The sequence below is a fragment of the Saccostrea cucullata genome, unplaced genomic scaffold (genome assembly GCF_032062105.1).
Source record: "Saccostrea cucullata isolate Sc308-1 unplaced genomic scaffold, CSIRO_AGI_Scuc_v1 ctg76, whole genome shotgun sequence".
In the NCBI taxonomy this organism is placed as follows: Eukaryota; Metazoa; Mollusca; class Bivalvia; order Ostreida; family Ostreidae; genus Saccostrea; species Saccostrea cuccullata.
In genome coordinates, this window is record NW_026930419.1 from 94,254 (window position 1) to 103,287 (window position 9,034).

Consider the following 9,034-nt stretch of genomic DNA (forward strand, 5'->3'; position numbering starts at 1 on the left):
ACTTGTAATTTTCTTTTAATTTTAGAATATTTACTTCATATCTTGATAATTCTGCTAAAGGTCAAGATCTATTAAATGAAAGGTGCATACAGCTTTATCAAGCTTGAGAAATTGAGAAATAAATTCCTTTATTGATGATTGAGAAATAAATTCCTTTATTGAAGCTTTTTAAATTTAGCTTGGTCAAATAAGGTGTTTCGGGGCATAATTTGTCGGTAAACAAAATGCAAAACTATTTTACACTGTCATTTTCAAAGAAAAATGAAGAAAACCGACAAAGGAAATGTATCCAAATTGTCCACAGTCTCTCAGAAAACCGTAATTAGTATGTTTGTGGCCTTTTCTTTAAATCAATATCAAATCTAATATAGATATCCGATTTACTTTTCATATGATTTCAAATTGAATGTCATGAAAATACACTAATTTTCTATATAATTCTACTAAAGCCATAAAGTACGGGATAAGGGAAGTTGAAATTGATTATGACGTCGTAATGGATCAAACACCAAAACATTAGTCTAAAATTATTTACTAGATCTTGACCTTAAGTTAAAATGTTTGAATTTTTTTTGTTATTACCAATGCTGGCATTGCAATGCGCTTCATTTAGAAAATTAAATAAGTGCATAAACTACTTACACAGCATTTTCTGTTGTTTAAGTCACTTTTAAAGTTTTAAAGTTTTGTAAAATATGTACGTTTTCACTTTAAAGACAGTCTTAATATTAATATTGATAATGATTCAATGAAGCCTACCTTTTACACTGACTGTATTTCAAATATCCAAAATGGCGGATAAAAATCTTTACACTATGAATCGAAAGTACCGATTTAGATCGGCGGTTATGTTAAGAGAAGGACAATATTATCACATGAATAGACATCAGTTTAAAGGAACAAAATAAATCCACGTATTATTTGTTTCATGAAAGAACTGCATTTTGATCATGAGTATACTGTATTTACTGTTCAATTTGCATGTCTTATATATTGATGGCATTTTTTAAAAGTACGGAAAACAGTTTCTAATCTTCTGAATATATTCTTCGCAAAAAAATGTTTATGAGATTATGAAATTTGTGGAAAGTGTTTATACATTCATTTTTCACGACTTGGTTTTAATTGTTGCTTGATTTTGAAAAACACATAGAAAACAAGATAATTTGCATAAATGGATTTAAATAAAACAATTTGTTTTGTTCTTTGAGTTTTATGAAGTAATGGAATACTTCTAATGCATTTTTGTGGCTTAAATTTCGAACAAGAAAGTAACATACTTATTCTGCGTAAAATCTTCAAACATTTCAACATAAAAACATAGTACTCAGCTTGCTTTAAGAAAAATATCAGGAGCATTGAATGTACAATAAAAGTACGCCCAGCACAGGAGTGCCCGGCGGTGGTTTGGGATCCTTATCAACAACATTTAATGCAATGCCTGGATGATGCTCTTTTACTAGCTACAAGGTTTACCCTGGGGGCATTTGATCCATGAATGAAAGAACAAAACATGTTGATAAAAATGTCACACAGTAAAGGGAGATTACACACAATGATAGACTGCAGTACTTGTCAGAAAATACAGGATTTTCAAGGCAAATTAACTGAAGACTTGGCTTAGGAACCTTAAAGTACAGCTGTATACTTCAAAGGGATATATGTGGCACTACCTATAACAGTGATAACAACTACAAACTAATTTATTCGGCTTGATACAAAGGAATCGTACATGTTTACACTGCAATGTTGAAATAGAATTATTTGTTTAAAAAAAAACTTGTAACTCGATTACTATATCATAGTTTTGTACTCAACCGGCACAATGTGTATTGAGGAAAATGCTGCATTTACATGACAATATGATGTATTTAACGACCACAACAATACTGAAAGTACTCATTGGAGTTATCTGAAAGATCTGACAGGAAGTAGAGGAACAGTTTCATGCTTTCAGATTCAAGCCAGCTAGTACTGATTTGTGAGAGATACAACACGAAACATTAAAATTATTTCAATTGCATTTGAATAGCCAAGATCATAGGACTGCTCTTAAAGTAGCTGCAGAACTGTAGCTCTCCGGAAAAAAAGATTTTGACAGACCAGACAGCTACATGTACAGTGCCATCCTTTAAAAAAACTGCATATTTATTGATTTATTTTTTCCATGTATTTAAACTGTTATATCAAAATATTACCAAACGTATGTCCTTTCACTGTTTCCACAACTAAATATTCCTTATAATTGTTGTTAATAACTTCCTTCAATCATATGAAGTTCGCTTATAATTGATATTTGCACGAAGTGCGTTGGACCAAATGATAGCTAGTAAACCAAAACTGCTGCATAAAAAGTCATTTTAGATGATCTCAATTTCAAAGAAATTTTTACTGTATTTAAAAATTATATTATAAAATCAAATGACACATATTAAAAGGTATTACTGCAAAACACGTGCACACACATTTTTCAAGTTCAGTTCTGATGTTTTACACATAACCAACTAAATGCTAATAAATTCATGAAATTAAGGATGGAAAATTAATGTCGTTTGAAATTGTGAGGTTGAATATCAACTTTTATGCTATTTTCCCATTTTACCAACGTGAATAAATAAATTTCCTGTATCTGGTCTGACAAAATTTTTCCAGTCTGTCAGATCATTCCACTTGTCAGAACAAATAAATGTCCGACAGCGATATATTTTCCGTAGTATTTTTTTTTAAAGAAACGTTGTTCTGTCTCTTTATTGCTGAAACAAATTGAAAGAAGTTGGGTTAAACTTCGGCGTTTCTTTGACATTTCATCGTTGTTTACATCTCCATATTTAGACAATCACGTCATTGGTAAACCAGTTAGACCAGCAGTTGCTCCTTGGATGACGTACTTCGCACATTTTGTAATGGAGCGTAGTGGGACTTTTTTCATACGAAAATCAAATTTATGTGTCATTTCTCAAGAGAGATGACAAAAATATGCTATTCAAATGAAGTTAAATAAAATTCTATTTCATTTTCCTTCAAATCATATATGAAAATTAGATTAATGAAGAAAAATGGGATGGACTATTTTTATTGCGGAGGTTTCATGAAGAAGGATATGGGAATAACGAACAGTATTCAATCTCAACCTCCATTAAACAAATATACAAATCTAGTTTATCTAGCCTGGTACGAGTTTATATTGAAACACAACGACGGCCGCTATATAATTCATTGTAAAATTACTGCGCTAGAAACTGCTTGACGACCTATGGAGATTGAACAAAGTTCAACTCCCTAGTATGTCATCGATGATTAAATTAATTCGGACAGCAAATCATTGAGATACATCCGAAAGCCCAGAAGGATCTTCGTGATACGAAATTCGAGACTCGAAATTCGAAACTCAAAACTAACCAACCAAAAGCGGGTTCTACATTTGATAACTCCCCTTTGTTATGTTTTTACTATCAAGAAATCGTTCAATATATTTATAACAAATGGGTCATTTGCCAAAATGAAGAAGTTCGACTATTTTTTTTATCAGATCATCGCTATTTGAGAATATTGTATTTGTTTATAATAAATATGAAATATTATGCATCGACTCTTCACTGCACAGTAAGGATATGTATTTTATTACATTTAAAAACGCTACATTTGTGCAGTGAGACTTGACTGCTGAATCGAACTGTAGCGTTATAAGGTTTCACGAGTATATTTTAGTCTTCGGCCATAACGATATGGTCAGAGACTTAAATATATATATATATAGGATCTCCCATGGTTTGCAGTTGAATATGATGACGAGTTGTGTGATTTTTATCCCCGAGCCTTGGCGAGGGGATAAGAAGACACAAAAAGTTGGATAAAAATCATATCCAACTACAAATCATGGGATATTCTTTCTATCCCATGTTTAATACTTCAAAACCGATGTTTTACACTTTTTTTTAGGAAACTCTTCATTATGCTTACGCAAAAACCATTGTGACGTCATAACTGCATTTAAGTCTGGGATATGAAAACGATATCCTATGAGCTTTATCCACGGGATAAAGGGGTAAACATTGGATAAAAAACCATTAAGCTATAGTTCTGCATCTAATTAAAACTCATCTACTATTTGATATAAGCTTAAGTAAATGCCGCATTTATTTTAATTCATATTGCCAATCTGTATCGTATTCTAGTATATAATTTTAAATTAATTCAAGCAATCAAAACCTTAGATGAAGATAAGTAATTAAATACTTAATATTCATGTATTTCCTCTATCAGGAAACCGAACGCGAGTTTTGTTTATCAATACTACGTCGCCTTAAGTTTTACAAATTAAGATTTTTAATGTGTTTGGAAAAATGGGCAGCTTGGTTAGGTACATGTAGGAGTGGGGTTATTGTTAATGTTTAGACACTCAACACTTGCTAATTACTTTATTTATATGTCATCAACCCCGTAAACAAAGTAGACAATACAAAATATGTATATTCCTGATATATGTATTCTATTCAATATATAAAAAAGCCATAATTGATATTGAAGTATATTTTGCTGATCAAAAATACAATGATTATTTAAATTTCCTTCTAATATATACAAAATTCTTTCTTGCATTGTAATTTTATCAAATGAATAATTTGTTATAATATTATAGTAATATGAATGTAATGAGCATTGAGTCCTCTACCAAACTTGTGAAATTCCTGGCCCCAGGGTCAGTAGTTCTAGTGCTAAGGCGGGGTTATATAGATTATATAGTGAAAATGCATTTATTCTTTGAAAATCTTCTTCTCTGCGTCTGAGTATTAAATAAACTTAATAGGCACATAGCTATTATGAGCAAGAGTGCCTCTTCCAAAATTGTGAATTTTATGGACTCAGGGTTTCTAGTGTTAGGGCGGGGCTCTATTGATTATATGGTGAAAATACATTAATTCTTTGAAAATCTTATTCTTTGCTTCTGGGTATTAAATAAACTAACTAAGTACATCGTTATAATGAGCAAGAGTGCCTCTTCTAAAATTGTGAATTTTACGGACCCAGGGTCAGGGGTTCTGGTGTTAGGGTGGGGCTCTATTGTTTATATAGCGAAAATACATTAATTTTTTAAATATCTTCTTCTCTGCTTTTGGGTTTAAGATAAACTAACTAAGCACATCTTTATGATGAACAAGAGTGCCTCCTATAAAATTGTGAATTTTATGGCCCCAGTGTTAGGGGTTTTGGTGTTAGGGCGGGGCTCTGTTGATTATATAGTAGAATACATTAATTCTTTGAAAATATTTTTCTTTGCTTCTGGGTTTTAAGCCAAGAATCCAAGTATGAATATTTATGATGAAGAAAGATGCATCTAGCAAAGTGTTTTGGATAGAATGCACTTTACCGGTACGGCCGCCATTTTGATTCTAGATCCGCGCGTGAGAGTGCGCTGCGTATCAACTATGATGGGCGACGCCATTTTGTTGTGTAAGAAACTCTCGAAACGAGGAAAAAAGATATCTACATGAGTTTTCGCTTTTTTTTTGCGGGGGTGTGGGGGCGGCATCCCCCAACGCGTAAAAAAATGAATAAAACAAACTCACCTTAGTCGTTAGATAAATCTGCGCTAAGACTCGGAGCCATACGTATGTGTCACTTTACATTCATGTCTTTTTTTGCTGAGTTGTAAATACGTTTTTATGGGTGATGAAGGAGATAAACGTCAATTTTTAATTATAGCTGCTATCCTAGTGCATTCTTGTTTTAGCCTAGTAGAGATTTCCTATATAACCGCATTGCATGTGGTCTCAATGATTGTAAAGTATCCAGTGTTTTGTAAATTGAAATCTCTAGATTTTTTAGTTCGTAAATCCAGGAGTATATTAGATTAACTGCAGGGGCATAAAAAACACGGGACAACTGCACTTTACCGTTTTTTATGCCCCCTGGGTCAGAGGGGGGGGGGTTTACATAGTATGAAAATAAATTAATGCTTTGAAATCTGCTCTTTGGTATTAATCAACCATTTTATGATAAAATCTGCAAGATTTTGAAATCTTTGGCCCTTTGGTCAGTTGTTTCATTTGGAATGAGGTGCACAACTGGGTATAAAGTGGAAATGCATTTTCTCTTTGTTACTCTGATCTACCTCTGGGTATTAAGTAAATATAGGTAGTATGCTAAGTTAATAAGTATGATAAGCAATGGTACCTCTTTCAACATTGTGAATTGTAAATTTTATGGCCTCTGGTTTAAAACACGAACCAAATTTAATTGTTTGAAAGTTGTTACACAATACTCAGGTTACCTATAAGGCCCGTTGGCCTCTTGTATTTTTAAGCGCCAAGATCGATAGGTTAGGGACGAATGTTGTTTTTGTTTTGTCTCTTTGTCTGTTTGTCTGCAAACTTTGTCATTGGCCATAACTTTTGAACATTGAAAAATAAATATTTCATATTTAGAAATTATATCTGTACTCCACAAATCATGCTCTGTCAAATGACACAAAGGTCAATAACCTTGTAGCTTAACTGAGACCAACATGCTAAAAAGACTTCTTTAAACCTTCACAATGAATTTTGAACATGGGAGATAGAGGCTTTGTATTTGATTTGCGAACGCAAATAATTAAATTCGTTCAAATGACACCAAGGTGAATGATCTTGTGACCCCTTACAAAAAATGATATGTTTGCTGCAGGCAATTGCTACAAGCCGGAAGAAAATTCGAAAAAAAACATAGGTTTGCAGAAACACTGCAAGAAACATACATTCCTATCTAATGTTCGCAGCAAGTTGGCATGTAACATTTAATAATTTGAATGTTCGCTGGAAGTTTGCTACAACAGTAAACAAGTTAAATCATCCAATGAAATGCAAATTATACTAGGTAACCTCAAAATTCGCCATTTTGAAATGTTTGAATTGAAGTTGTACATGTTTGAATATTTTGTTGGGAATATACACTTAACAAAAATTCTAAGTGTTCACTTTAATAAATGCATTTATTTAAAAACTACTTTATAGAATGGTATGATATTTTCACACTATTACAACAAATGTGTCTTCTCAGCAATTGTAGAAAGAAAATTCAATATCACCGATGAAAATCAATGTTCCCTGACGAAGCTTAAAAACAAGAAATCTGTACTTTGCAGCACGTGTTTGTGTAATACGCATCTTTTTGTGATCATTATCAAATTTTAAAAACTGGTTTCACTTAGAAACACAAAACATTGGCAAATTAACCATTGATGTAGAAGGGAGAGCCGTTGGAATATTGATATCTGGACCATCTTCGCACCACGTTTTGCTCATTTTTATTTTAGTGCTTAATTGTACTTTATATTACTTTTAAAAATTATCAAACAATATCAAAAACCCATTTAAACACATTTCTGTATAGGTTGTGCTCATTTTTCATTACCAATTTATCACAATTTGAAAGTTTTGACAAAATTTAACCATACCGGGAGTGACCTTAATGTTCATCTTGGGAGAAAATTTCGCATTAAACCAGGAAAAGCGAGTGTTCAAGTGTCCTGAAAAAGATCTTAGAAACATGGAAACAAACCATTTCAATCGTACGAAAATGATAAGAAATCGGTGCTCGTGGCAGTCCTATATCAGCTCAAGCAGTCTGAATTATCCTTAAAGTGTCGCACTTACGTGCTAAACACCCAAGGATATTTACCAAAAGGTACTTGTGTGACGATACACTGTCAAATTCCCGGACCTTAATCCCATTGAACACATTTGGGATTTTAAAAGAAATGTCAAAGTCCCCTCTCCCCCATTTTCTCACAATTTCAATGGTTTGGAAAGATCTAGTATGTAGTACATGTAGGTCTGGCAGTAGATGGGTCAATCTCCTATTCAGGGCTACATGGTATCCAACAGTAAAGATTGTCTTGAAGTAATAGAGCGAGAAGTGGGTCTTACACCATCGAGATTTTTTGTTCGAATTTTCATTTTGAGGGTACATCATTACATCGACACTTTGCTTAAAATTCTGACCAGATGCTTACATGAAATTTACGCAACATTGAACTTAAATATGCATCTTTAACCAAGAATTAAAGAAAGTATTTATTGTTTGCATTTGTTCTTGAAAACTTCAAAAATGTGAGGTGAACACTTAGAAGTTTGGTTCAGTGTATACTGTTTTCAAGGATTACAAGTGCAAAAGTCTGGATGAAAGTGAATGTATACATTCACAACCATGATGTCTAGTGTAATGTAAGATCTGATTTTGTTTAATGTTAAAATGAAAAAAACTTTTTAAAAACATGTTGAGTAACTTGTGTAACTACTAGGTCAAAGTCGTTTATTTTATGAATTTCATTCCTCATCTTGATATCAGATTTGTATGCATGCATGCTTCTTATGTGTATTTAAGATCCCTAATTGATTATCATACGTATATTTATTACTAGTACATAGTAAGTACTAGTGTATATGTTTTCAAATAAATCAGTTGCTGTGGCTTTCAAATCGACGTTTAGATATAACGATTACTAAAGGTAATTTCCAATTCTACAGTACCGACCGAACACAACCTAACACCAGAGCAAACCCAATTTCCCGGGTTCGCTCGGGGTCCGCTTCGGGTTTGCTTTCAGAAATTTTTGTGACCGCTCTGGGTGCGCTTTGAGTGCGCTCCTGGTGCTCTCCGCATTTGCTGAGGGTCAGCTGTGGGTCCGACCGATACGATATATCCTGGTAAACTTACACAAACATTCCACAGAGTTCGACACTTCTGTTTCATACTTGGATGGTAATCTAACTAATCTAATGGTAATCTAACAACCAGGCTATATGATAAACGTGACGACTTTAACTTTTCTATCGTCTACTTCCCTTTCTAATGCAGCAATATGCCTTCATCACCTGCATACTGAGTATATATATCTCAGTTGATTCGATACTCAAGATCATGATTTACGTATGAACAATTTTTAAAACGAGGTAAATTATTGACAAGCAAGTTGATGAAACAAAAATCCAACAGTCTCAATTAAAATTATCATATTGTAATTTCTTTGATCGATACAATGACATTGTCAGCAAAT